At 40.8% G+C, this 24,742-nt stretch overlaps 1 protein-coding gene across 1 annotated transcript in view; it reads right to left on the bottom strand.

Annotated features, from left to right (window-relative positions):
- PIK3C2A (phosphatidylinositol-4-phosphate 3-kinase catalytic subunit type 2 alpha) overlaps positions 1-4,078 on the bottom strand; it is an 88,484-nt gene extending 84,406 nt beyond the window's left edge. The window contains exon 1 of the mRNA XM_037899712.2: positions 3,927-4,078. The gene's annotated coding sequence lies outside the window, so the exon portion shown is untranslated. The remainder of the gene's footprint in view (positions 1-3,926) is intronic.
- Between the last annotated feature and the right edge of the window lie 20,664 nt (positions 4,079-24,742).

Here is a 24,742-nt window from a genome sequence, read left to right as displayed (position 1 = left end):
GGCAAGGAATTTATAGCATGATATTCTCCACAGCAGGCAAACTCCACAAGTAGGGGAAAAACATGAGAAGGAGAAACCTTACTGATCAAAAAATACCCTTTACCCCAGGGAGTCCCAGATTGCTACAAGCTTTTGAGAAAACCTAACAAGACAATTCAACCAGAAAACCCAGGAGTAAGCCACAGGATAGCTACTTGTGGAGGTATCAAAATAGTAAAGCCATCCTGAAACTTGTATGCTATGAACTTGATTTACACCAACTTTTTTTTACTAAAGTAACCATACAGTGATAACACTACTAACATCTAGCTCTGAACTGAAGACAGTATATCCTATTGCAAATGTCCTGAGCCACCTACTTCCTTCCCACCTGCTACACAGAGTTTATGAAATCTGCATTATAAGCACTACACATTAAAATAGTTAAGTTATTGCGGGTAAGCTTCCCCACAAAAATATCATATGCACTTTGAAAAGCCAACATTTGAGTCCAAATCATTTTCAGAATGTGCAGATTTCATCATTACAAATACATTAGCAAATATTTCCTCCTTCACTTACTTTCCAAATCTAGAGTCCAGACTTCTGCGCTCTCCTGCAATAATTGATACCACAACTACCCTTTTTGGTGTATAAAAAAAGTACAAAGAGTGCTGTATTAAGAGGCTGATGTCACTGACTGCTGCAGGATAAATAACGAACTCTATCTAGCCTTGCCAAGTGGCTAAAAATCCATTTCCTCAGTTTTTAAATTTTGTACAGCAATTTGTTAATTAGATCTACACATCCATGCAGCCACTGATTTATTCTTTAACAAGTTTTTTTAAAACTTTGCTGTACTTTCCCCCCAATATAAATGGAATACTACAGTAAATTCTGCACCAGCGATAGATACTAAAAGGCAGTCACTCATAAAACTCAAAGAAACTTTCTCTTCCACTTCAGTAGGTTAAATTCAAAACGTAATATTGCATTTTACAGGGTGGAGTTTGGAATTCTAAAGAAAAAATGAACCCCATACACTGGATTGTTTACTACATCAAGAATTTTTAACTCTTTATAAGTTGCAATTAAACTGTGTCTAAAGGTTTATAGGTGCACACCCCCAAAAAACTGCTAATTCCATTTCAATGTACTTTTCTGACTGGAGTTCAGTTATATCATTGACTACTGAAGTTAAAATGAATTTCAAATCCCAGTTTACTACATTCAGTCAACATTTAAAGGACCACACAGAGACATTACCAGAATGAGGAACTGACAAAGGGTAGAACAAAAACTCATCAATTGCACCAAGCTATTTATTGATAGTAGCTACCTAGAGCCCTGCAAATCTGCGGCAGTCTGCTTTATATCTGGGGATATCCACATCTGCGGATGCTGCTATTGGCGGGCCACGTTTGTAGATCGGACGCAGATACAAAATTCGCATCCACATGGGGCTCTACAGATCCAGATACTATTTTAATTTTAACTAGCAATCCAGAGTAAGGAATACCACCAATTTCAAATCCAGCCAATTTAAAGAGAAGAGTAAGTTAAATGAAATTTCAAGTTTTATATATGCTCCCAAAGGCCTGTGACAATTTTTGTGGTTTTACAACCACATTTTCCTATTTTTAAGTAGCTTGTTTCTTGATTACTGTTGAAAGTCCCAGACAAAAGGGAAAAATGACTAAGACTCTCCTCCTACATTTATTGTTGTTGATTTGTGCAGGTGAAGCCTTATGCCCCGCAGAGCCCCATCAACAACGGTACTCCTTGAGGACACAGATCACCACAGGCAATCCACTAGCAGGATCAAGATTTAAATGAAATCAAAATTGATCCAAAACTCACTACATAAAGCATTAAGTTAAAGTAAGCCAACTGGAGCAAAAAATGTTGTCTAATCTCTTTACTATGATTTTCTCTAGGTATTACTACAAGTAACAGCATATAAACCATTTTCAGACTGAAGTACATTTTTAAGGTGATTATGCTCCTTTAAAAACATGACCATTAGATTGTTGGTCAACAGAAAAATGACTACCTCACCCCTTTAAAAGCAAGTATTCATTTTTCTGCTCTGGGTCTAACCTTCTTCCACCAGGCAGCTTCCTTGCTCCATCACTGCTTTATTCATGCTCATCTTTCCTCACTGCACCTTATTTCAGTTTCTCCTGCCTTCAATTGCCCCTCTGTTCCCCCCCCCCACACACACACACACACACACATTTTTCTGGAGAGGACCTGATAACATAACTAAGTTTAACCTATTTTCTCCCACAAGGCCACCACAAAAACCTTTGTTTCAGGTCTAATCTGCATCAGTTAGAGTGATGAGTATTACAGGGAAAAGCAAACAGACTCTGCCAGAATGAGGGACTGAACTCCAGTCTGTACTAACAAGCATTACCAGTGGACCACAAAGTACTTCCCTTTTTGTAACTTCATTTTCCCTCCCTTACAATTTATCCTTCCCTTCCATTTTCTTTAGGATTTCACTCTTGACTGCTGCACATACTACATTTTCAATAGGAGCTGGAAAGGACTCCTCTGCAAACATTAGAATTTCCAGTTACTTTACATCCATCCGTTTCTTCAAAATAGGAGAATCTCCTCAACCCAAGTACGTTATTTTTACATTTTAATTCTTTAGTCAGCAAGAGACCATCACTTTCATTTCACTGTATTTTGGGAACACATTTAACACAGTAGTTATAAACATCACTAAGACTAATTTTCCTTTCTTCCACCTTCCATATCTTATTTCCCTCTTCCAGTTATTTTCTTACTAGTGTCCTCTTTACCCATCTTTCCTCCCCAAGGACTGGAAAATATTCAAAAAGTTATTTATACTTCCAAAAACACATGTATGTTTTATATTTTCTTATTATGGCTTCAATAAAGATAAGACTTAGACTACTATGTATTACAAAGGGGAAAGTGATTATGTCTGAAAAGTAATTTAAAGAGAGACAACTTAGTGGTTTAAGAATCAACATTGAAATGCTCAACTTAGCTGGAACAACGAGTGTCAAACACCAACAGGTGATCAGTTAAGCACCTCAGCCAAATACAGTCTAACTTTTGTGGGTATTGTAGAGGACAACTGAGATCCCATATATTCTGCATTGGCATGGGGGAGGGGGTGGTTGTACTTTACATAATATACATTTGATTCAGTATGCAGCGCCAAAGTTTTTCTTGCCTTCATGGTTGTTCACTATGCGATATACCAGTTGACACCTACCCCTCCAGTCCACCCAAGGTAGCAACCCCGACATCATACATACGCACACTCTGAAATGCAACCAGATCCTTGGGAGTGAATAGTGCTATATAAATGCAAAATGTTATTCAAGAGACTTGCAATTAAGGTCTTGCCGTTAGAAGACATGTTGTTCTACCGCTTGAAATAATGCGATTAACAGGGAGAAGTTACTAGGTATTTTTACGTTGCCGTTTATAGACAAGCCACCCCCCCCGGCAAACTTGAACCCACGTAAAGGAAAAGCAAGTTACAGCGACGGCTTCAGACCCGGGGCTAACTGTGCCGGGATGCCCCGCTGAGTCCCGGGCCCGGCGGGCAGTCACCCGGAGAGGTCACGGCACCGCACAGCCCGGAGCCCCCGGGGACCGCCCCCAAGGGCGGCAGGAGGCAGAGCCGGGGCGGGCGCGGGGGGGAGGCAGCGAGAGTCGCCGACCCGGCCAGTCCCCCTGCCCCGCACGGCACCGGCTGGAGCTGAATCAAGGCGGCTCCCCGGCCGTAGCCCCGGGGGAAGGGGCCAGGCAGGCCCCGGGCACAGCGCCCCGGCGGCGGCGGGGCGCCGATGCCGGGGTCCGGGCGCCGCAGGGGCCCCGAGGAAAGGGCGAGCCCGGCCGGGTTCCCTGGACGCCGCAGGCACCGCGCCGCCTCGCGGAGAGACCCGCCCCGCTCTCACCTCGCAGCGCCGCTACCCGGCGGGAGCAGCCATTTCCCGTCCCTGCGCCGCCGCCGCGGATAAAAGTCACCGGAGGGACGAGCCCGCCGCCGCCGCCGCCGCCGCCGTGCGCTCACTTCCGGCCGGGCCCGAGAGCCCGCCTCCTGGGGGTGGAGGCAGGGCGCTGAAGAGACGGGCAGGGGGAGGAGCGACGCAGCTGGGGGGGCGGGGAAAGGGGTGAAGAGGGCGGGACCCTGGGGGCGGGGGCGGAGCGTGGCCTGTTGCGCAAGGGTGGGGCTCTGCTTGAGCTCACGCCTGTGTTGTTATTGTTACGTCATTGCTTAGGGCTGTAATGACGCTGGGGGGCTGAGTCACTTGAACCCTGGGCCATTGCTCACAGCACCACGGGGCGGTGAAAGGGCAGCCAGCCCCAACTTCCCCCTTTTATACTGGCACCAACCCCCATGCCCAGCAGGCTGGTTCCTGTAATGGTGATTTGGGGTGGGGCCAGATTCCATTTTTCCAGCTCAGAGAGCATGGCTCATGTTGCGGCCACTATTGGCCCATGCTGAGGGTATCCCACGTTCTGCATGAGCCAGTGGTTTTTGTAGCAACAAAAATCCCTGCCAGAATTTTTTCACATGGTACGCACAACTGAACTACTCTTGCTTTAGGGGTCATATTAGCATCAATCAAGGGGCTGCTGGGCCAAAGTTCAGTAAGTAATGTTGTGACCAGCAACCCCTGTCAATGTGTTGCCAGGCCAAACCTGAGTGGCAATGCAACCCTGCACACTAGGTCATAATGCCACTCAGTTTGGGTAGGGTGACCAGACAGCAAATGTGAAAAATCGGGACAGGGGGTGGGGGTAATAGGAGCCTATATAGGAAAAAGACCCCAAAATCGCGACCCTCCCTATAAAATCGGGACATCTGGTCACCCTAAGTTTGGGGGCCCTCTCAGATGGGGCCTGGGACAAACTGGCCCTTGCCATCTCTGGCATGAATACCATGCATATAGCTCGCAGACACCACTCAAGAAAGACCATTGTGAAAATTGTCTCTTGAAATCAATGAGCTGCACAGGCAGGAAAATGCCTATTGTGTTATTGCACAAACAGTACAAGCTGTGAGGCTGTGTCCGTTCGAATGTGGAAGAACTCTTGAGGGAGATTTTAAATATCTGGTGGAAAAAAACATTGCATCAATAAGGACATATTTTAAAGACTGCCTTCAACTTAATTTAATTTTAAAATGTTTGACCAGGCTGTATATACCTCTCAAAAGGCTGGATATTGCCATAAAAATGAATTGCCATATCCAAAGAGATGGGGAGATTTTAGGGGGAGGTGCTACTCAACCTAATTTCCTTTTCTTATCGTCTCATCTAAGTAAGAATTTTCAGAATTACTGGAAACTCGCATAACAAACATGTCCTTCTCCGGGGCTGCAATTCAGTACAAATACAATGAACTTCCTTTATCACATGCTGTGGAGGAAGGGTACTGAGTGTGCTTTCTGGAGAAGAGAAAATAAATCAAACTAAGAGTTTTGGAATGACTCTAGTAAAATGGAATTAGATATAGCTTGTGATTTTTAATAGCAGAAGTAAGTATTTCATCATTTGTCAGTGGAAAAGGCTATAATGTAATCAGGGACATCTTCTATTAAATAAACATTCACTTACTGTAACTTTACAAAATATTTCATAGCCCCCAAATGATCAGCACTTGGAGTACTGAACTTTTCTGAACTGTGAAAATCAAAAAGAAATAAAAATTTTGTCTTAGTAAACTCTAAAAAGTACAAATTATTTTTTGTATGTTCAAAAGTATTATATATGGCATTTTAGACAAAGTTTAGGCAAATATAACATCTCATAGCTAATAAAATGCATTATATGTATAGTAACAAAAATATTATTTTTCAGTCTAAATTTTGTAAAAGCTTACCAAGAGAATGACACCAAATGCTCTACATTCCAAGATGTGTCATTCACAATGATCCAATGACTCACTGTGACACAAGTACTCCTCGTTGTTTTTACTGTGACTATTGATATTTTATTCAGATAATGAAAAACTTTTGACATTTCTGGAGACCCCCCCAACAACAACAAAATATATAATCCAGGCTAGATGATACATGAAAACTGTCGGTAAATCGGTTAGTTCATGAAGAAATTACATATATTGCTTACCTGGAATATACTCTTGTCTTAGTTTTTATATTGGCACCCATAGTGGCAGTATCTGACTGCTTGTTGTAAGGATTAATCAGTTAGGATCTGATCCTGTACCATTAAAATCAATGGGAGCTTTGCTATAGGATCAAGACCTTTAGGTCTGATGGTGAAAACACTCTGCATTCAGAACTACTATAGAGGGCTTGCATGATTGGACTTTTAATGATTATAGCTGTAAAACACTACGAAGGTGCTAGATATTACCTAAAATATGACTGCCTGGAACTGGACCAAATATGAGTCAGGAATTTGAGACAGAAAGGGACTAATTTGGTAATATAGTCCATTTCACAGACCAATGCAGAATTATTCTCTTCGGTCTATTATCAAGTCTATTTCCAAGTCTAAATTAAATGTCATAAGAAGCAGGGATTCTGTGACCTTTCTTGGGAAATTATTTCTGTCTAATACAGTAGTTCTTGCTGTCAGGAAAGTTTTCTGATATTCAGCCTGCATTCTTTTTTATCTCATCATAACTAGTTACCTAACTATCTACTCTAATCTATTTAAACACATTCCTAAAGTGCCCATCACTATGGTATAAACATACTGATCCCCTGGTATACCCTAAAATATCCCCTTTCTTTTGTTTGTTTGAAAAGCTATTCTATAAAAATAGCAATGTGTGGTACGATGGTCATAGTTTCTCAACTACATCCACATTAAATTCGCTCATTTTACACCCCCTGCCTTTGTACCATTAGATATACTTTAATAGAGCTCCGATCCAGCTTTTGGAACTTGTCTCCTCTTTGTTATGTGTCCAGTAGGGATTCTATTATATGTAAGGTGTTATGGGACCAACACGCCTTTTTTGACCAGTCAAACTTTCAGTGATGAGTGGATCCAACCAAGTGGTTCTGCCTCTAGAATGGTAACTACTTGGTACAAGCCCAGCTTGTAGGTAGGACAAAATTATCCCATTCTTATTTGAACTGATGAGGGGAATGCTGACACAGCCCACAGCTTTGTTTATAAAGGCATAATTATAATGTTCTCTCTGTGCCTTGGGTGAAAGAATGGTGTCACCCTTAAAGTATTTATGATACAGGAAATCACTAATGTGAACATTTAAATGCTGCACACATGTATAACCAGTGTCACTATTAATAAATGGGAAAAATCTCTTTTAAGGATTAACTCTGCCACTGCTATGCTCACCATCCTTGACACTCGTGGGACACTATGCTTGGTTCTCATATATGTTTTGTCTTAACTGCATATTTCTTTCCTCTATGGTTTTGTATTACATCTTTTTATTATTTAAATATAGTTATTTTGCATTATTCATTACAAATGTGGATTTATGAACTTCTAATTAAACAAATGGTCAGCTGCCTAGAACTAATTTCTCATAAAAGTATATTAAGCTTATGGGGTCTGATCCAATGCCTACTGAAGTCGATGGAATTCCTTCTTGGTATATGGTATTAGTTCTCTTGGTTAAAAATAGGAATGGTTCTAGCTCCAAATTCAGAGCTGTATTTTTAAAAACTTACTGTCCAAATTCTGGGAGTGTTTTTATTTGGGGTCCTGTTTCTGTCCTTTATATGAATAGGAGTAGTTGTGAAATTTGTACCACGATCCAAGTTTGATTTCTGACCTCCTCACGCCAATGTTTGGATCTGATAGTTTGGCTTACACCCATGTTTAGTTTAATATAGTTTCAGGTTCATTTCACTGCAGTATTTTCACAGAGGAATAACAATAAATGTATGCAAAAGACAAATAAAATTGAGCAACTAATTATAAGAATAGTGTTATGATTGATAACCTGATATGTGCAGCTTGCAAATACCTTTCTTCTGACAATATTCCAGACAGAATATAACTTTTATGTATGCCCAGTGCAAAAAGACAAAACATGTACATAACAAAAATTTATTTTTAAGCTTTCATGAAGATATTAAAATTTATATTTTTTTAAACTTCTACAAAGTTACTCCTTAGTGTCTTTTAAACAGCTATTCACAACCTATTCAGGTGACTCTGCCACTTTACCCGACCAAGATCTTAGCTGTATTATTTGTATTGCAAGCTAGCTTTTATGAACTGGTGAGAGTAAGCTCAAACACCATTGTGAGTTAAACTGTACTTCACTGAATGGGAGGTTGGTACTGGAAACACACTGATCATTAAGGGGCTGAATCTGTTTCCATCAAAATCAGTAGGAATAGGATTAGGCAATAATATAGGAATGGGGAGCATAGCATGCCAGTCACAAAAACCTAAAATTCTAATTCTGACATATGGATCAGTAGTTGGGAACAACTGCTTTAAAAATAGGGGATTAGATCCATAGAGCTATTCTGATCTGGAGCTGATGATTTGACCCAATATCGATTTTTAAAAAAATAAAGATTTGGTGCAATTTCGTTTTTAGTTTGTACTATATACACACAATATAAACGAGAAGGGGAAAAATCTTAATATTTAATAACTAAATAAAATATGCAGTTTTATTTTTCTCAATATACTACTCATATGAGGAAAGTCACTCATCTGCATGCAGGATCTGGACCTTGTTCAGGAAAACTATAAGATCCATTTACATTTGGGCTACTGGCTAAATATCTTAAAGGCATGTAAAGTTATTTTATCTTTTGGATAACTAGCTTTTACAGATGATGGAAATAATTACATGTTAAAAATATTTTCAAAGGTATTCAACAATTATTAGCTAAAATGGCATAATAGTTGAAATTCTAGAGCTAAATCTTTCTTACCTTACTCTTGCAACTAGTTCTAATGCTCTCACTGGGACTATTCAAGAGTGTAATGTGAGCAGGATTTAAACCCTGTCTGCTCATTTAATTAGAACTTGTATAAAAGCTTCAGTTAGGATTTTTTTTAAAAAAAGGTTTCAGAGTAGCAGCCGTGTTAGTCTGTATTCGCAAAAAGAAAAGGAGTACTTGTGGCACCTTAGAGACTAACCAATTTATTTGAGCATAAGCTTTCGTGAGCTACAGCTCACTTCATTGGATGCATAAAAGTGGAAAATGCAGTGACGATGTTTTTATACGCACAGAGCATGAAAAAATGGATGTTTATCACTTCAAAAGGTTTTCTCTCCCCCCACCCCACTCTCCTGCTGGTAATAGCTTATCTAAAGTGGTCACTCTCCTTACAATGTGTATGATAATCAAGGGGGGCCATTTCCAGCACAAATCCAGGTTTTCTCACCCCCCCCACCCCCATACACACACAAACTCACTCTCCTGCTGGTAATAGCTCATCCAAAGTGACCACTCTCCCTACAATGTGCATGATAATCAAGGTGGGCCATTTCCAGCACAAATCCAGGTTTTCTCACACACCACCCCCCTCCCCCCCCCCCCCCACAAACTCACTCTCCTGCTGGTAATAGCTCATCCAAACTGACCACTCTCCTTACAATGTGTATGATAATCAAGGTGGGCCATCTCCAGCATAAATCCAAGTTTAAACAGAATGTCTGAGGGTGGTGTAGGAAAAAACAAGGGGAAATAGGCTACCTTGCATAATGACTTAGCCACTCCCAGTCTCTATTTAAGCCTAAATTAATAGTATCCAATTTGCAAATGAATTCCAATTCAGCAGTTTCTTGCTGGAGTCTGGATTTGAAGTTTTTTTGTTGTAAGACAGCGACCTTCATGTCTGTAATTGCGTAACCAGAGAGATTGAAGTGTTCTCTGACTGGTTTATGAATGTTATAATTCTTGACATCTGATTTGTGTCCATTTATTCTTTTATGTAGAGACTGTCCAGTTTGACCAATGTACATGGCAGAGGGGCATTGCTGGCACATGATAGCATATATCACATTGGTGGATGTGCAGGTGAACGAGCCTCTGATAGTGTGGCTGATGTGATTAGGCCCTGTGATGGTGTCCCCTGAATAGACATGTGGGCACAGTTGGCAACGGGCTTTGTTGCAAGGATAGGTTTCTGGGTTAGTGGTTCTGTTGTGTGGTATGTGGTTGTTGGTGAATATTTGCTTCAGTTTGGGGGGCTGTCTGTAGGCAAGGACTGGCCTGTCTCCCAAGATTTGTGAGAGTGTTGGGTCATCCTTCAGGATAGGTTGTAGATCCTTAATAATGCGTTGGAGGGGTTTTAGTTGGGGGCTGAAGGTGACGGCTAGTGGCGTTCTGTTATTTTCTTTGTTAGGCCTGTCCTGTAGTAGGTGACTTCTGGGAACTCTTCTGGCTCTATCAATCTGTTTCTTCACTTCCGCAGGTGGGTACTGTAGTTGTAAGAATGCTTGATAGAGATCTTGTAGGTGTTTATCTCTGTCTGAGGGGTTGGAGCAAATGCGGTTGTATCGCAGAGCTTGGCTGTAGACGATGGATTGTGGGGTGTGGTCAGGGTGAAAGCTGGAGGCATGTAGGTAGGAATAGCGGTCAGTAGGTTTCCGGTATAGGGTGGTGTTTATGTGACCATTGTTTATTAGCACTGTAGTGTCCAGGAAGTGGATCTCTTGTGTGAACTGGACCAGGCTGAGGTTGATGGTGGGATGCCAATTGTTGAAATCATGGTGGAATTCCTCAAGGGCTTCTTTTCCATGGGTCCAGATGATGAAGATGTCATCAATATAGCGCAAGTAGAGTAGGGGCTTTAGGGGATGAGAGCTGAGGAAGCGTTGTTCTAAATCAGCCATAAAAATGTTGGCATACTGTGGGGCCATGCGGGTACCCATAGCAGTGCCACTGATCTGAAGGTATACATTGTCCCCAAATGTAAAATAGTTATGGGTAAGGACAAAGTCACAAAGTTCAGCCACCAGGTTAGCCGTGACATTATCGGGGATAGTGTTCTTGACGGCTTGTAGTCCATCTTTGTGTGGAATGTTGGTGTAGAGGGCTTCTACATCCATAGTGGCCAGGATGGTGTTATCAGGAAGATCACCGATGGATTGTAGTTTCCTCAGGAAGTCAGTGGTGTCTCGAAGGTAGCTGGGAGTGCTGGCAGCGTAGGGCCTGAGGAGGGAGTCTACATAGCCAGACAATCCTGCTGTCAGGGTGCCAATGCCTGAGATGATGGGGCGCCCAAGATTTCCAGGTTTATGGATCTTGGGTAGTAGATAGAATATCCCAGGTCGGGGTTCCAGGGGTGTGTCTGTGCGGATTTGATCCTGTGCTTTTTCAGGAAGTTTCTTGAGCAAATGCTGTAGTTGCTTTTGGTAACTCTCAGTGGGATCAGAGGGTAATGGCTTGTACAAAGTGGTGTTGGAGAGCTGCCGAGCAGCCTCTTGTTCATATTCCGACCTATTCATGATGACAACAGCACCTCCTTTGTCAGCCTTTTTGATTATGATGTCAGAGTTGTTTCTGAGGCTGTGGATGGCACTGTGTTCTGCACGGCTGAGGTTATGGGGCAAGTGATGCTGCTTTTCCACAATTTCAGCCCGTGCACGTCGGCTGAAGCACTCTATGTAGAAGTCCAGTCTGCTGTTTCGACCTTCAGGAGGAGTCCACCTAGAATCCTTCTTTCTGTAGTGTTGGTAGGGAGGTCTCTGTGGATTAGTATGTTGTTCAGAGGTATGTTGGAAATATTCCTTGAGTCGGAGACGTCGAAAATAGGATTCTAGGTCACCACAGAACTGTATCATGTTCGTGGGGGTGGAGGGGCAGAAGGAGAGGCCCCGAGATAGGACAGCTGCTTCTGCTGGGCTGAGAGTATAGTTGGATAGGTTAACAATATTGCTGGGTGGGTTGAGGGAACCATTGCTGTGGCCCCTTGTAGCATGTAGTTTAGAAAATTTAGTGTCCTTTTTCTTTTGTAGAGAAGCAAAGTGTGCGTTGTAAATGGCTTGTCTAGTTTTAGTAAATTCCAGCCACGAGGAAGTTTGTGTGGAAGGTTGGTTTTTTATGAGAGTATCCATTTTTGAGAGCTCATTCTTAATCTTTCCCTGTTTGCTGTAGAGGATGTTGATCAGGTGATTCCGCAGTTTCTTTGAGAGCGTGTGGCACAAGCTGTCAGCATAGTCTGTGTGGTATGTAGATTGAAGTACTCCTTTTCTTTTTGCGAATACAGACTAACACGGCTGTTACTCTGAAACCTGTCATCTTGCTATAGTCTCATTGCTAAGCAACAAACTGTGTAGATTTTTCACTGTCAGTACAGTCTGTCTACCTATGGTACTTATATGAATCCCATCAAAACTATAAAAATGGGGACTTGGGATGGCTAATATAAAAATATATTATTGGGCAGAAAAATGTAAGAAAAATAGCATTTTGCTATGCAATTAAAAGAGTGACAGTGTATTCAAACGAAGGTAGGTTTAAAAGAAACAACATTTTGTAGGTTTCAGAGTAGCAGCCGTGTTAGTCTGTATTCGCAAAAAGAAAAGGAGTACTAACAAATTTATTTGAGCATAAGCTTTTGTGAGCTACAGCTCACTTTGTGTGGGTAAATCCTTATATGCTAAGTACATGTACATTCTTGAGTCAACACGACCGTGCAGTATGGAGAAATAGGACAAATAGTGGATATTCATAACAGATTGTACTCATTTAGCTTGATAGTTAATCCAAATAAATTACTTCTGGAAGGCTTACTAAACTGGCACCTACTTATAAATACAAATAATTGAATATGTTTTATCCATTTGTTTAACCACAACCGGTTAATTGGTATAGTTTGAATTATAATCATCCTTATCATAAGGCTTTTCATTTTATTTGCTTTTTCAAATACCTTTCATGTTACAAATAGTTAATAAAAAAATGCTAACCAGAGGACCCATAAAGTTTATTTATTTATTTACTGAGAGTGCAATCTTAGAAATTTACAAAGGTATTCCTTGCTTAAAGGCTCTAATTAAGAATGTAATTTCTACACTGGAAAAAAATTCTGAATACCACACTTAAATGTTGGAAATATGAGGAACAACAAATCTAGTCTTCCATGCTTTTGCTGGAGAATTTCCTGAATGTCTCAGAGTATGTGTATCGTGAGCACTCAAACCTTTAATTGAAGAGGCAGGGTACCTGATCTTCAACAAAGAAGTCTTTTGTTACAAAATGCTAGTCACTAAAGTTAAACAGGTGTTAACAAAAACAGAGTTTTGAACATTCTAACTAAAAATCCCTTCCCTTTTCAGGTTTCAGAGTAGCAGCCGTGTTAGTCTGTATCCGCAAAAAGACCAGGAGTACTTGTGGCACCTTAGAGACTAACAAATTTATTTGAGCGTAAGCTTTCGTGAGCTACAGCTCACTTCATCGGACACGCATCCGATGAAGTGAGCTGTAGCTCACGAAAGCTTATACTCAAATAAATTTGTTAGTCTCTAAGGTGCCACAAATACTCCTTTTCTTCCCTTTTCAGTTACTCAGTTTCTAATCTCTTGGCTCTTTTGCTGTCATCATTTCACTAGTTCTCCAGTCACCACAGAGTCTTCAAGGGCAGACATGATCTCAATCACTAACGTAAAAAATAATCAGGGGTTTGTTTGTTTGTTGTCTTTTTAAAACAACAGAACTTAATATCATGAAGCAAAATAAAGAACAAGTCCAATTTTTATTTTTTTAATTTGCAAAAGGAATGAACAATGAGGGGTTTTAAAAATAAGGGTCAAGGTAAGGACAGCAAGGGAATGAAGGAGGGAAATGAACTATTTAGCATAGTTAAAAGGATTATAACTAGGTGGAATGGGTTGAAGTTAAAGAGACATTTCCCAGAGTTAGATCTATTAATGTGGAATAATCTTTCCATGGAAATAGTGAGACCGCTTGAAAATAGCATGGCAGAACACTAAAGTATAATCATAAGGAAGAATCCTGCTTTGCAAGAGTAAGGGCCAGATGAGCTAATAGGGCTTCACTGAAGTTAATAGGAGTTTTGCCACTTCCTGCAGTGGGGCCTAGATTTCATCCATGGAATGAAATGAAGTTACACCAAAGCTGAATCTGGACTTGCGCTTATATTATATTGTCTATATTTCCCTGTAACAGAGGACTCTGAAGTAAGTGTTTTGGATGGAATTAAATATGCAGAAGCAATAGCATCTGCTGCAGGTAATATAATCCTTGGTGGTTTTAGAACAGTTTATGTTCTTGTCTTTTATCACTTTGTTCTGTAGACCCTGGACATTGTTCAATACTGCTGATTTTCTCTTGCTAGCAATCCAGGTGCATTGCACAGATGTTTTTGAACAATATTTGAGCATAGGTGGATAAGGCTTGCCTCAGCTCCTTTCTGTAATAATACTTTCAACTTATACAACCCCCTTAATGTAAGGATTTCAAAGAGTTTTACAAGTGTAGGTATTATTATCCCCATTGTATAGATGGGGAATATGAGGCAACATTGACATCAACATTTTCAGACATGTCCACTAATTTTGAATACCCAGCTTGAGACACCTTTGGGCCATGCAAGACGATTGTCATTACCTCAGCAAGGTGGTCATGGAGCTGCTTTGTAACTGGCAGTGAGTATCTCTCATCTCTATCCCGTGTATCCGTCCACATCCTAGTTTAGCTACTCAGGCTGGGCACAGTCCTCTGGATTTGTCTTTGGCTGACAGGAAAATCATTGACTTCTTAATGTGCTGAAAAGTTAAAAAGTTGGTCTCCATCTGGCTGTGGATACAGAGTTCTTTTCCTAGCAGTTAATTCCCAATACCGTAACCAATGGGGGGAGTAAGGGTACATTCTTAACATTCCATTAGGTTTATAATCAACAGTATCACTGGGTTTCTGTTCAGCACAGACACTAAATGTTCTTTGCTTGACAACAATGGAGACAACACTTATAAATGTGGTGGCATGGCCCTCAGACTTCTGATACCGTAGGAGCAGGGTTCAAATAGAAAGTCGCTGAAATTTGCACGCTTATTCAAAATTTTAAATTTCTCTGACTGGTTTTAGATATTATTAAATAAAATATCCCAGAGGAAAAAGCTCCTCCAGTTCTTTGTACTTTTGTTTTGCTCACAAAGATATTGTGCTCTGATTAGTTGTTCTAAATCAGGAAAAAATATGACTCTCTCTTACCCCAAGTATATCGCTACACCACAAGGGAAAACATGCTGCATTAGATAAAGGTACATATGTAGGTATATAATAAAACTAGAGGGTCACCCACTTTGTTGCTTAAATAGGCTAAACTGTACACCCAGAGGACCTTCACCCCTACTATGGCTGGGTAGCTCACTCACACTCCAGCCAGTCCCTCCAGGTGTGCCCCATGGCTCTCCATTCTGGCCAGGCCCTTCTCCTACCAGCTGGCCCCTTACCATGCTTTGGGCCCCGCTCACCCCCCAGTCAAAATCCTATTGATTTTGATGAAGATTGGAAAACTGGAAAGTTCAGGCTGTGGGGGGGAGGGGATGACAGATCAGAGTGGGGGGTGAGAGACCCAGCTGGAGGGGGGTGGTAAAGGGGCCTGGCCAGAGTGGGGAGGGACAAGGAACCCAGCTGAGGAGGGGTTTTCTGGAGTGGGTTAAAAAGGGCCCACTAATCCTCCCTCTAACCCTAAGATTATAACCCTGTATGCAGAGTGACCAAATGGTGATTTTAGTGGAAATTAGACTTTTCCAGTTTTCACCAAAATCAATAGGGTTTTGCTCATCAATGTCTAGAACATTCCCTGAAATGTTGGAACTGATCAGATGTTGTTTTCAAAAGATATCCATACTAACAAAGAAATGTTATCGATTTGAGTATAGAACTTCACTTCTCTTGGCCAGTGAGAATACTTTGCAGTTATATTGTGTGTGACGGGTTCCCCCTCAGAGTGCCACTTGGAACTGAGGTACCACTGAGCCCACCTGACCCACCAGCCTGGGCTCCCTTTCACACTGTACTGCCGTGGCAGGCTCTCAAGCCCCCTTCAGCACACATACAGGTAGGGACACATCCAGCTGCAGCTTCACACAGATGCTGAGATCAGCGCTGCATGGGAAGGCTCAGCTAAGGGATTGCTCAGTTACTCCAGTGCACCCCCACCCCCTTTGAAGGGTAAACCCAAAATTATACCGTCTTCAGCTGCACAAGGAACTGTACAGTGTAAGCTCATAAAATTTGAGCTTCCTCAATGTGGATCAACAGCTTTTTGCCCCCCAGTTATGATTTCCACAAAACAAAAACAAGTTTATTAATTACAAAGGATAGATTTTGGGTGATTATAAGTGGTAGCAAACAGATCAAAGCAGATTACCTAGCAAATAAACAAAAACCGCAAAACTGAGTTTAACATACTAGATAGGCAGGATATGAATTAGCAAATTCTCACCCTGAGTGATAAACAGTCTGGCAGATTCTTAAGGCACAGGCTGCCTTGGTTTTCCCAGGTTTTCATACACAGGCTAGCCATCCCTTAGCCTGGGACCATCACTTCCCCCCTGCTCAGTCTTTATTCCTCAGGTGTTTCCAGGTGTGTTATTATAGGGAGAGTAAGGTATCATTATGATGTCATTGTTCCCCTTTTATATCTTCTTCCCACTTGCTGGAAAGCTCTTTTGCTGTGACCTGGGTCAAACAGTTCCCATTGTGTAGTGCTACCTCTGAGAGGTTTCTATTGTACACAGTTCCTGGGGTAATCCTTGTGCTTGTGTTCATTTCCTCAATAAGCCGTTAACATTGTTTGGCCTTATTTCTGTTGTACCTGAAAGGCTGCTTGTGGGTGTTTTCAACCTCACTTGTTTCAGTAACACATACATAGCCAAACTTCATAACTTCGCTTCGACAATAACATATGCAATTCAATGAGATATTAATGTCTAGCAGATCAAGCCTTTTAGAATGATACCTCACAATGCATACTTTGTACAAAACATATCCTAATTACATGACAGTGGTGAATACTGGGGTGCCAGGGTGTCACACTGTGCTTCCCAACTGATGATTTCAAAGGACTTTACAAACATTAATTAGTAAAGCCTTACAGCACAACTGTAAAGTAAGCAATAATATTTTCAGTATAGACAGGGTAAACTGTGGCTCAGAGAGGTTAATGGCCTGACTTCAGAGCTATGGAGCACATGCACACCTCTGAAAAATCAGGCCATATGCGATGTGTCCAAGGTGACAGAATCAGCAATAGAATCCAAGTGTCATAGTTCACAATCTGCTCCCATGTTCACTTTCCCTAGATACAGCAACTCCTGTTTACCCTCTTCACGATTACTGTCCCTGAATGACTTAAGACATCCTCTTGATCTTTGAATCCCTTTTCAAATGTCAAGCCAGTTTGAAAATTAAGTACACTTCTTGAGCATAATGACTACAAGGCCATTAATCCACTGTTGGGTTTCTTGAACAAAGCATTTCTTATATAAGCATTCAATTATTTCATCACCTGGTATTATGGGCATCTAACTTGCCTCATTTTTCAGGGTCAACACAAAGCCTCTTAACGCTATCAAACACTGTTACTCATGAGTAAACATTCATTCCGTAGTAAAAAACAAATGCTACATTTTGCTCAGAATTGAATATGCACAGAGGGGAATGTGATATACGCTGACTGGAGAAGACGCGGAGAGGAAGACTAACAACACCATTACAAAGGCACTCCTTACCTAATGACAAAAGGCAGGCAGATATGCCAATTGAGGTAAAGCTATTTGTGAAACCATTTTAAGAACCCATCCTTAAACTGTATGAGCTACTTTGATCATTATAAGCATAGGGATGAGCTCTTTGGACTGTTCTCACATCTGAGGTTTTGCAAAAATCTGATGCAGATTTGATGATTGAGTTTGCAACACCTCAAATGAGTAAGTAACAGAATCTTCAGAGATGTGGTTTTACCAAACTTACTGTTGCAGAAGTCAGAATATTCTGATGTACATGTGACAGCAGTTCCCTCATAAAGATTTAGTACTATGATCCCAGTCCTTCAGTCCTTACTCCAAAGGGAGTTTTGCCTCATGCCTGGAAGGCCAGGTGTTATGGTTATATTTGATCTACTAAAAAGAGTGGACATCAACTATGGGATAATTTCTACTGGGAAAGTTCTCTGAAACTTCAGAGAATTAAAAGGAATATATGCAGCTATATAACAATATTCATCCCCACCTCTGCAGGTACAGAAGACCCTATACACCAGTGGTGGGCAACCTGTGGCCCACGGGCCACATGCGGCCCATCAGGGTGATCTGATTGTGGCCCATGAGACATTTTGCTGACATTGACCATCTGCAGGCATGGCCCCCCACAGATCCCAGTGTCTGCACTTTGCCGTTCCCATGTAATTTCTCTGGTTGGGTCCAGAAGGGCATTATTTTGGAAGGCTTTAGAGGGTTTGTGCACACCCATAGTGCAGAGCTCTGCATGATTCTGCACAGTAGGTTTTGGGGAAGGTCATGGGCAAAAGATTCACTGATACCCAGGTCTTGCAGTCCTCCCATTTCTAGGCTCATAGAGCCTACTTCAGCTCTTAGACTGAAGTAGCAACTCTGCTGCTACACCAGGCTTTCTGGGGGAGCCTAATTCTGCAGTCATAATGTAGGAAAGACTCCCACTGAAGTCAAATTGGTTGCACAAATCAACTTGTCTATGACTCAGTTAACCAGTCTGTAAAATGGGTATAATTCCTATCTCCATGATGTGTTGTGAAGCCTAAGGGATGTTTGTAAAGTGCTTTGAGATCTTTTGACGAAAGATGCTATGTTTTGCCTGAATTTTTTTTTTTTGAGGTGTTGGTAGTAATGTGGATGTTAGGCCAAAGAGGATGTGACTGCAGTTACCAAGAATTTTAGCTGTCCTATTTTGTCTTAAAAGATATATTGTCTCCTGGACACTTCTCCCTTTCATGATCCTGTAAATTTCCTCTAGTCCCATTCACAATTGCATATCATCTTTACGGCAACTACATCTAGTGTTCATAAATAAAATTGCAAGTAATGCATATAGCTAGCTACCTCACTTTAATACTTCCTCTGTACCCTGGAGCATGTCACTAACCTCTTTATTCCTCAGTTTACCAGTTTGTGAAGCAAGTGTACTTACTGCACAGGGATGTGGTGAAAATTAATTAATGTTGCAAAGCACTTTGGATCTACAGCTTCTATAAGTACAAAGTATGTACTGTCATTGCTGTGCTTAGATAATGTTGGCCTTTTTTAAGAACTGACTTTTTAATATTACTTACATTTATTTAGTGCCTGTGCCAGCAAAACATACTCCTACAATGATCCTATTGTCTTCAGTTGCAGAAGCGTGGTCCATAATCTTTATTTTGTTTCTATGAAAGTTTCTCAGTGCCCTTCAGCTCTTTTTGGCCTCTCAATTAAAACTGATGTCAGCAGCATAACTTCTGTACAAATCACATGTGCACGCCAGAATTAGCAATCAGATGCTAAAGTAAATCTCTATATAGATTTTCAGTATTTTGGAACAAAGCTCGTGCTGTTCAAAGCATGTCATATAAATACATCGGTTTCCCCAAACCTGGATTTATAGGATCATTTATATAATGTTGGGTTATGACTTATTTCCATTCTTCTGCAGTTGGTGGAAGTGCATATTTCCATTTCCTAGCCACCCAGCTTAGCACAAGCAAGCAAACAACAGAGAAATGCTCCCTCTAATTTTTTTTTCCTTTGTGCACAGTGAGAATACAATTTTGATTCCTATGAACTTGTTTCGGGGGGGGGGGGGAACGTACACAAATCAATGTCAGACATTTATTGACAGAGAGTAAGACTCAGTGATTGATATATATCAGGAGTAGTAGTTGAAACAAAGTGAAACAAATCCCTAGCCATTTGTGTATGAAAGGCTTTTACATAGGTCAATGTGAAACATGCAGTGATGTACTATAGGGAACCTGTAGGGACCCCTGATTAAAATTCTGCCACAGAAATGAAGAAAAGGTTGGAATGATTTCTCTGCCTCTGATGGAGTCACTTCCTGCCAGAGATTATTTATCCCTGTGGCTCATAAAAACACTTCTGAAGAGAACGTGTTTTGCCTTTGATGTAGAGAAGATGGTTCCTATTGGATAGTAACCTCAAAAATGCAGGAAGGAGCAGAGCCCTGGACCCTGCAACAAGGTTTCCCCATCCTTATCCAGCTCAAATGACATAAGTAAACACTGCTGTACAGTTAGGATACTAAGCCTATTTTTCAGGAACAAAGTAATAACATTTCCAGCAAAGGACACAATGTGTTTTTGCCAAATGCTGTTTCCTCCCTCCTTGGTTATGCAAAACCACATGAACAGATCTTCCAACCTCTTACCATTCTTCTTGGTGAGCATATACATTGAAAGCAAATCTGAACTGCCAATTTATTAGTGATTTTCAATATCACTTTGAAAGTGTAAATATTTCCCACAAACATACTGGATAATGCATTGGACAAAACAAGGCACTTGTGTACTGTAGTATGTCTGGAAAAGCTCTGTAAGGGGCTTCTGGGTTTGAAATGCAGGCTTTTCCTTGGATGAATTGGTCCTAAAATTGATACAACTTTCCTGAGCACTGTCAATGAGCTGATGCTATACAAGAAGGCTTCAGTTGTCCTAGGATCATTTCCACGGGGTACAAAAATAAAAGACCACACTTTTTGGTTATCAGTTTCAACCCCCTGTCTTGCTCCCCTGTCAAACACACTGTCTCTCCCCACCCCTACCAGCCACATCCGGGATTTTAACTGATTCTTTAAAATTAATCCTAAAATCTGCCAGAGGCCTTTATTATTATTTCTGTTACAATAGCACCTGAGGACTCTAAAAAGAACGTAGCCATTTTATAAACAACAAAAAAGAAAGCCTGAATCATCATTGCCTTGCATCTTGCGTAGTCATTTATACCACAGCAGAGGGAGTGCAATGTGGGTGAAAAGTGTGACCAAATCAGAATGGTAACATTTTATGCACTGGTGCAAATGGTGACACAAGGTGAAGGACAGTGACAGATTCAGGCTCACACAGTCCCTGCTGCAGAGAGCTCACAATCCCACTGTTTCCCCATGCCCACAATCCAGCTCAAGTCTCTACAGGACAGTCTTCATTTTCTACACACTATGAGTGATCATAGTTGTGCAGCTGAGAAATGAGGGTTATAATTGGGTGAACCCAACTTCCTCACAGGACTTGGCCATTTGTGGTTGTTTATGCAGTGTGTGAAGCCTTAAAGAAATAATTCAATCATAAAAAATATGTAGGTTTAACAAAAACAGAGAAAACATAGTAAAATATTTCCATTACTTATCCAGCATATAAAAAGTTCTATGTGCCTTACAGGACACAAAGAAGATACAATTTCAGCTCTAAAGTTTACAATCTAAAGGTCTGATCCTACAATCAGATCTGTACGGATGTGGTGGCAAAAATGGGGCCTGAATAAAACAAGCAAGACAAAGCTTGTATGAAGAGATTGCAACAGACAGTACAAACAAAATATATGAGGTGATGTTAGGCACATCTCTTGTTAGGCACATGTTGTTTTATTATTACATGTATCTGAGCCTCTCTGCTCACCCACTTCTGCCCCAGAATAGACATATATATTCTGACTTCCCCACACACAAGTTTAAGAGTGAGTGTGAGAGGGAGAAAAAAAATGAAAGAAAGCCAATCACTGGATTATTATTATATTAATATATGCAATTAGAGAGAAGAAGAACACAACTAGGGTTTCCAGTTTTGGTTGGACGTATTCCTGGAGATTTAATCACATGACATAATTTCAATTAAAGATTAATCTTTAATTCCTGGAGACTCCAGGCCAATCCTGGAGGGCTGGCAACCCTAAACACAACCCATTTTAGAAGAAACAGTTGCACCTTTTTAAATATGCACTGTAGATTTTTGTTTTTATTTAAGTCTATAGTTCTTGACATATTTGATGGCGATGTGTACCTAGCCTGACGTTCAGGTACCATCTAATTCCTTTATAATCACCATGGTGCCAGTTAGCACACTTCCCCATGGTGTCCCCCTCCCATCCAAAGTTTTTTGCACTTGTTCAAAGTTCCATAGGCTGTGGAGTCATGGGGGCCACGGCCCAACCACTTTTTAAGCACTGCTCTTGTACTAAATCAGTACTGCTGCTGCCAGAGTGCTCTGGAGAATCACTCTGGCTGCGTGATTGCAATGCCACTGAAATCTGATCCAGCCACGCCTCCCTCCACATGGGTGTCCAAGTCAAATTTCATTGAGTGGTTTTTGACCTGGCACAAGGGATGTTTGTTCCTGTGTGACAGATGGCAGGGAAGTTGTCAACTGAGAACTTGACTTCTGGCAGTACCAGCTCACGCACTGTGGGTAAGAGAGAGCAGAGACTCCCTGGCTGAGGGAAATCTGGATTTCCTGTGGAAGGAGGGAGGGGTGAGGTGGGGGACAAGTGGGGACTGGAAGGGCAGGGATATCAGGGGCAGGGACTGGAATTTGCCCTCCCAAGAAATATCTGAATTGGCCCCACTGATAATGACAGTGGCATTTTCTGAACTCCCGGTGATCTGAAAAAAAATGTAATAAAAATAATTCAGAGAGCAAATAAAAGAAAAACTGAAGTGTTACATTTTCTTTTAGTTAGACATTTATGGTTCTCTTATTCCTGTTGTTTAGGTGGGATTATTATGAAATGTACCAACACAGCACATCCTTTCACCCCAAACCTTTTTTTAGGATAATGTTTCCATTAATGAACATCAAGAGACTGAAAAATGCTGCTAATGTTTACTTCTTCCTTCTCTGACCACATTACCCGGGTCTGAATTCCTCCATTGAGTTCCTGTCTCTTACCACATCACTTCAAGCTCTTCATCCGCACAAACAAAGCCCTACATAAACTTGTCCCAGTCTATATCTCTGTTCTCATTCTTCCTAATCTTACTCCTATACTTTATCCTCTTCCTAATCCCCTCTCTTTACTGCTCCCTTTGTCTGCTTCCCCCTCCCCCCACCTCCGTGTGCCTGGAACAATCACTCTCTTGCCCATGCAAATACCTCCTTAAAACCTTTCTCTTCAAACAAGCCATCCTTTCCATTAATAATCTCCACCCTACCTCCTCCTGAACGCATCCTAGATCGTCCCTTATTTATACTGTAAGATCTTTAGAGTCAGGAACATGTTTTTTTTATGTATGTAAAGCACCATGTACATATATGGTATAATATATCTGTAATAATCTTCTCAGCATCAAAATAAACACTGATTATCTATGTATTTTTAAATAAATCCAGTATAAATACTGTAATTACCATGTAAAACTTCTCTTTCTAATTCTTACTACTAAGGTAAAGATATAAAACCCTGATTCAGCAATCCATTCCTATTCAACAAGGCATTTAAGTACATGCTTTGACGATAGGCACATTCTTAAAGAAATTTAAGCACATGCTCAGAATTACGTATGCATTTAAGTGTTTTGATAAGTAGGGATGGACCTAAACATGAGCTTAACTGCTTTGCTGAATTGGAGCCTAAATTCCAACCTTCCTATATAGTTCAGCAGCTAATAAATTCAGATGCTTGTAACTCTTAAAGAGAAAATATGTTGTGTATAATTCTGCATGTATCTCTCTGAGAAAATGAGTCAAACAAAAAAGAACTCAAATTAAACTCAGATTTGCTCATTTGTTTTCCATTAATAATCTCTTTATGTGAAATTTAACTTATCTGGAATTTTTTTAAAAACATGAAATCTTTACCCCCAAATTAGAGCTATAACTTTAATCCCCCTTTCTCCCTTCAACTTTTTCTAAATTTTAAATTAACAGTATATCTTGGGGTTTTTATGTTGTTTTCTTAAAATTACAGCACCTAGCAATACCAAAAATCTTTTATAATTTTAAATGAGTGAATCCTTGTGAGAATGTGTATACCATGTCTTTAGATCTGTAGCAGGAAGTCAGCCAAGAAGGTGCTGGGGAAGGTTATAGGCAGATGCTCTACTGAAGCAGAGAAAGAGACAAAGTAGCTTTAGACTGCTCCTGGGACAGGGAGTCTTTTTGTTCGGTAGTTGTACAACATCTTGAACAAAGGGGTCCGACTCTATGACTTGGGCTTCTAGTTGCTACCACAATACAAATAATAATAATAATAATAGTAAAAATAACATAGTTTTCCTTTTTCTAATAAAATCTTTTGTCTAGTGTTAGAAGAAAAGCAGTTGACTCACGTCATAATCTAGTCCAGTCCCCTGCACTCATGGCAGGAGTAAGTATTATCTAGACCATTCCTGACAGGTGTTTGTCTAACCTGCTCTTAAAAAACCTCCAATATTGGAGATTCCACAACCTCCCTAGGCAATTTATTCCAGTGCTTAACCACACTGACAGTTAGGAAGTTTTTCCTGATGTCCAACCTCAACCTCCCTTGCTGAAATTTAAGCCCATTGCTTCTTGTCCTATCCTCAGAGGTTAAGAAGAACAATTTTTCTCCCTCCTTCTTGTAACAACCTTTTACGTACTTGAAAACTGTGTTCATGTCCCCTTTCAGTCTTCTCTTTTCCAGACTAAACAAACCCAATTTTTTCAATCTTCCCTCAGAGGTCATGTTTTCTAAACCTTTAATCATTTTTGTTGCTCTTCTCTGGACTTTCTCCAATTTGTCCACATCTTTCCTGAAATGTAATGCCCAGAACTGGACACAATAAGCCAGCTGAGGCCGAATCAGTGCGGAGTAGAGCGGAAGAATTACTTCTCGTGTCTTG

The sequence above is a fragment of the Chelonia mydas genome, chromosome 6, assembly GCF_015237465.2.
Source record: "Chelonia mydas isolate rCheMyd1 chromosome 6, rCheMyd1.pri.v2, whole genome shotgun sequence".
NCBI classification, from domain to species: Eukaryota; Metazoa; Chordata; order Testudines; family Cheloniidae; genus Chelonia; species Chelonia mydas.
This window is presented reverse-complemented; position numbering and strand designations above follow the sequence as displayed.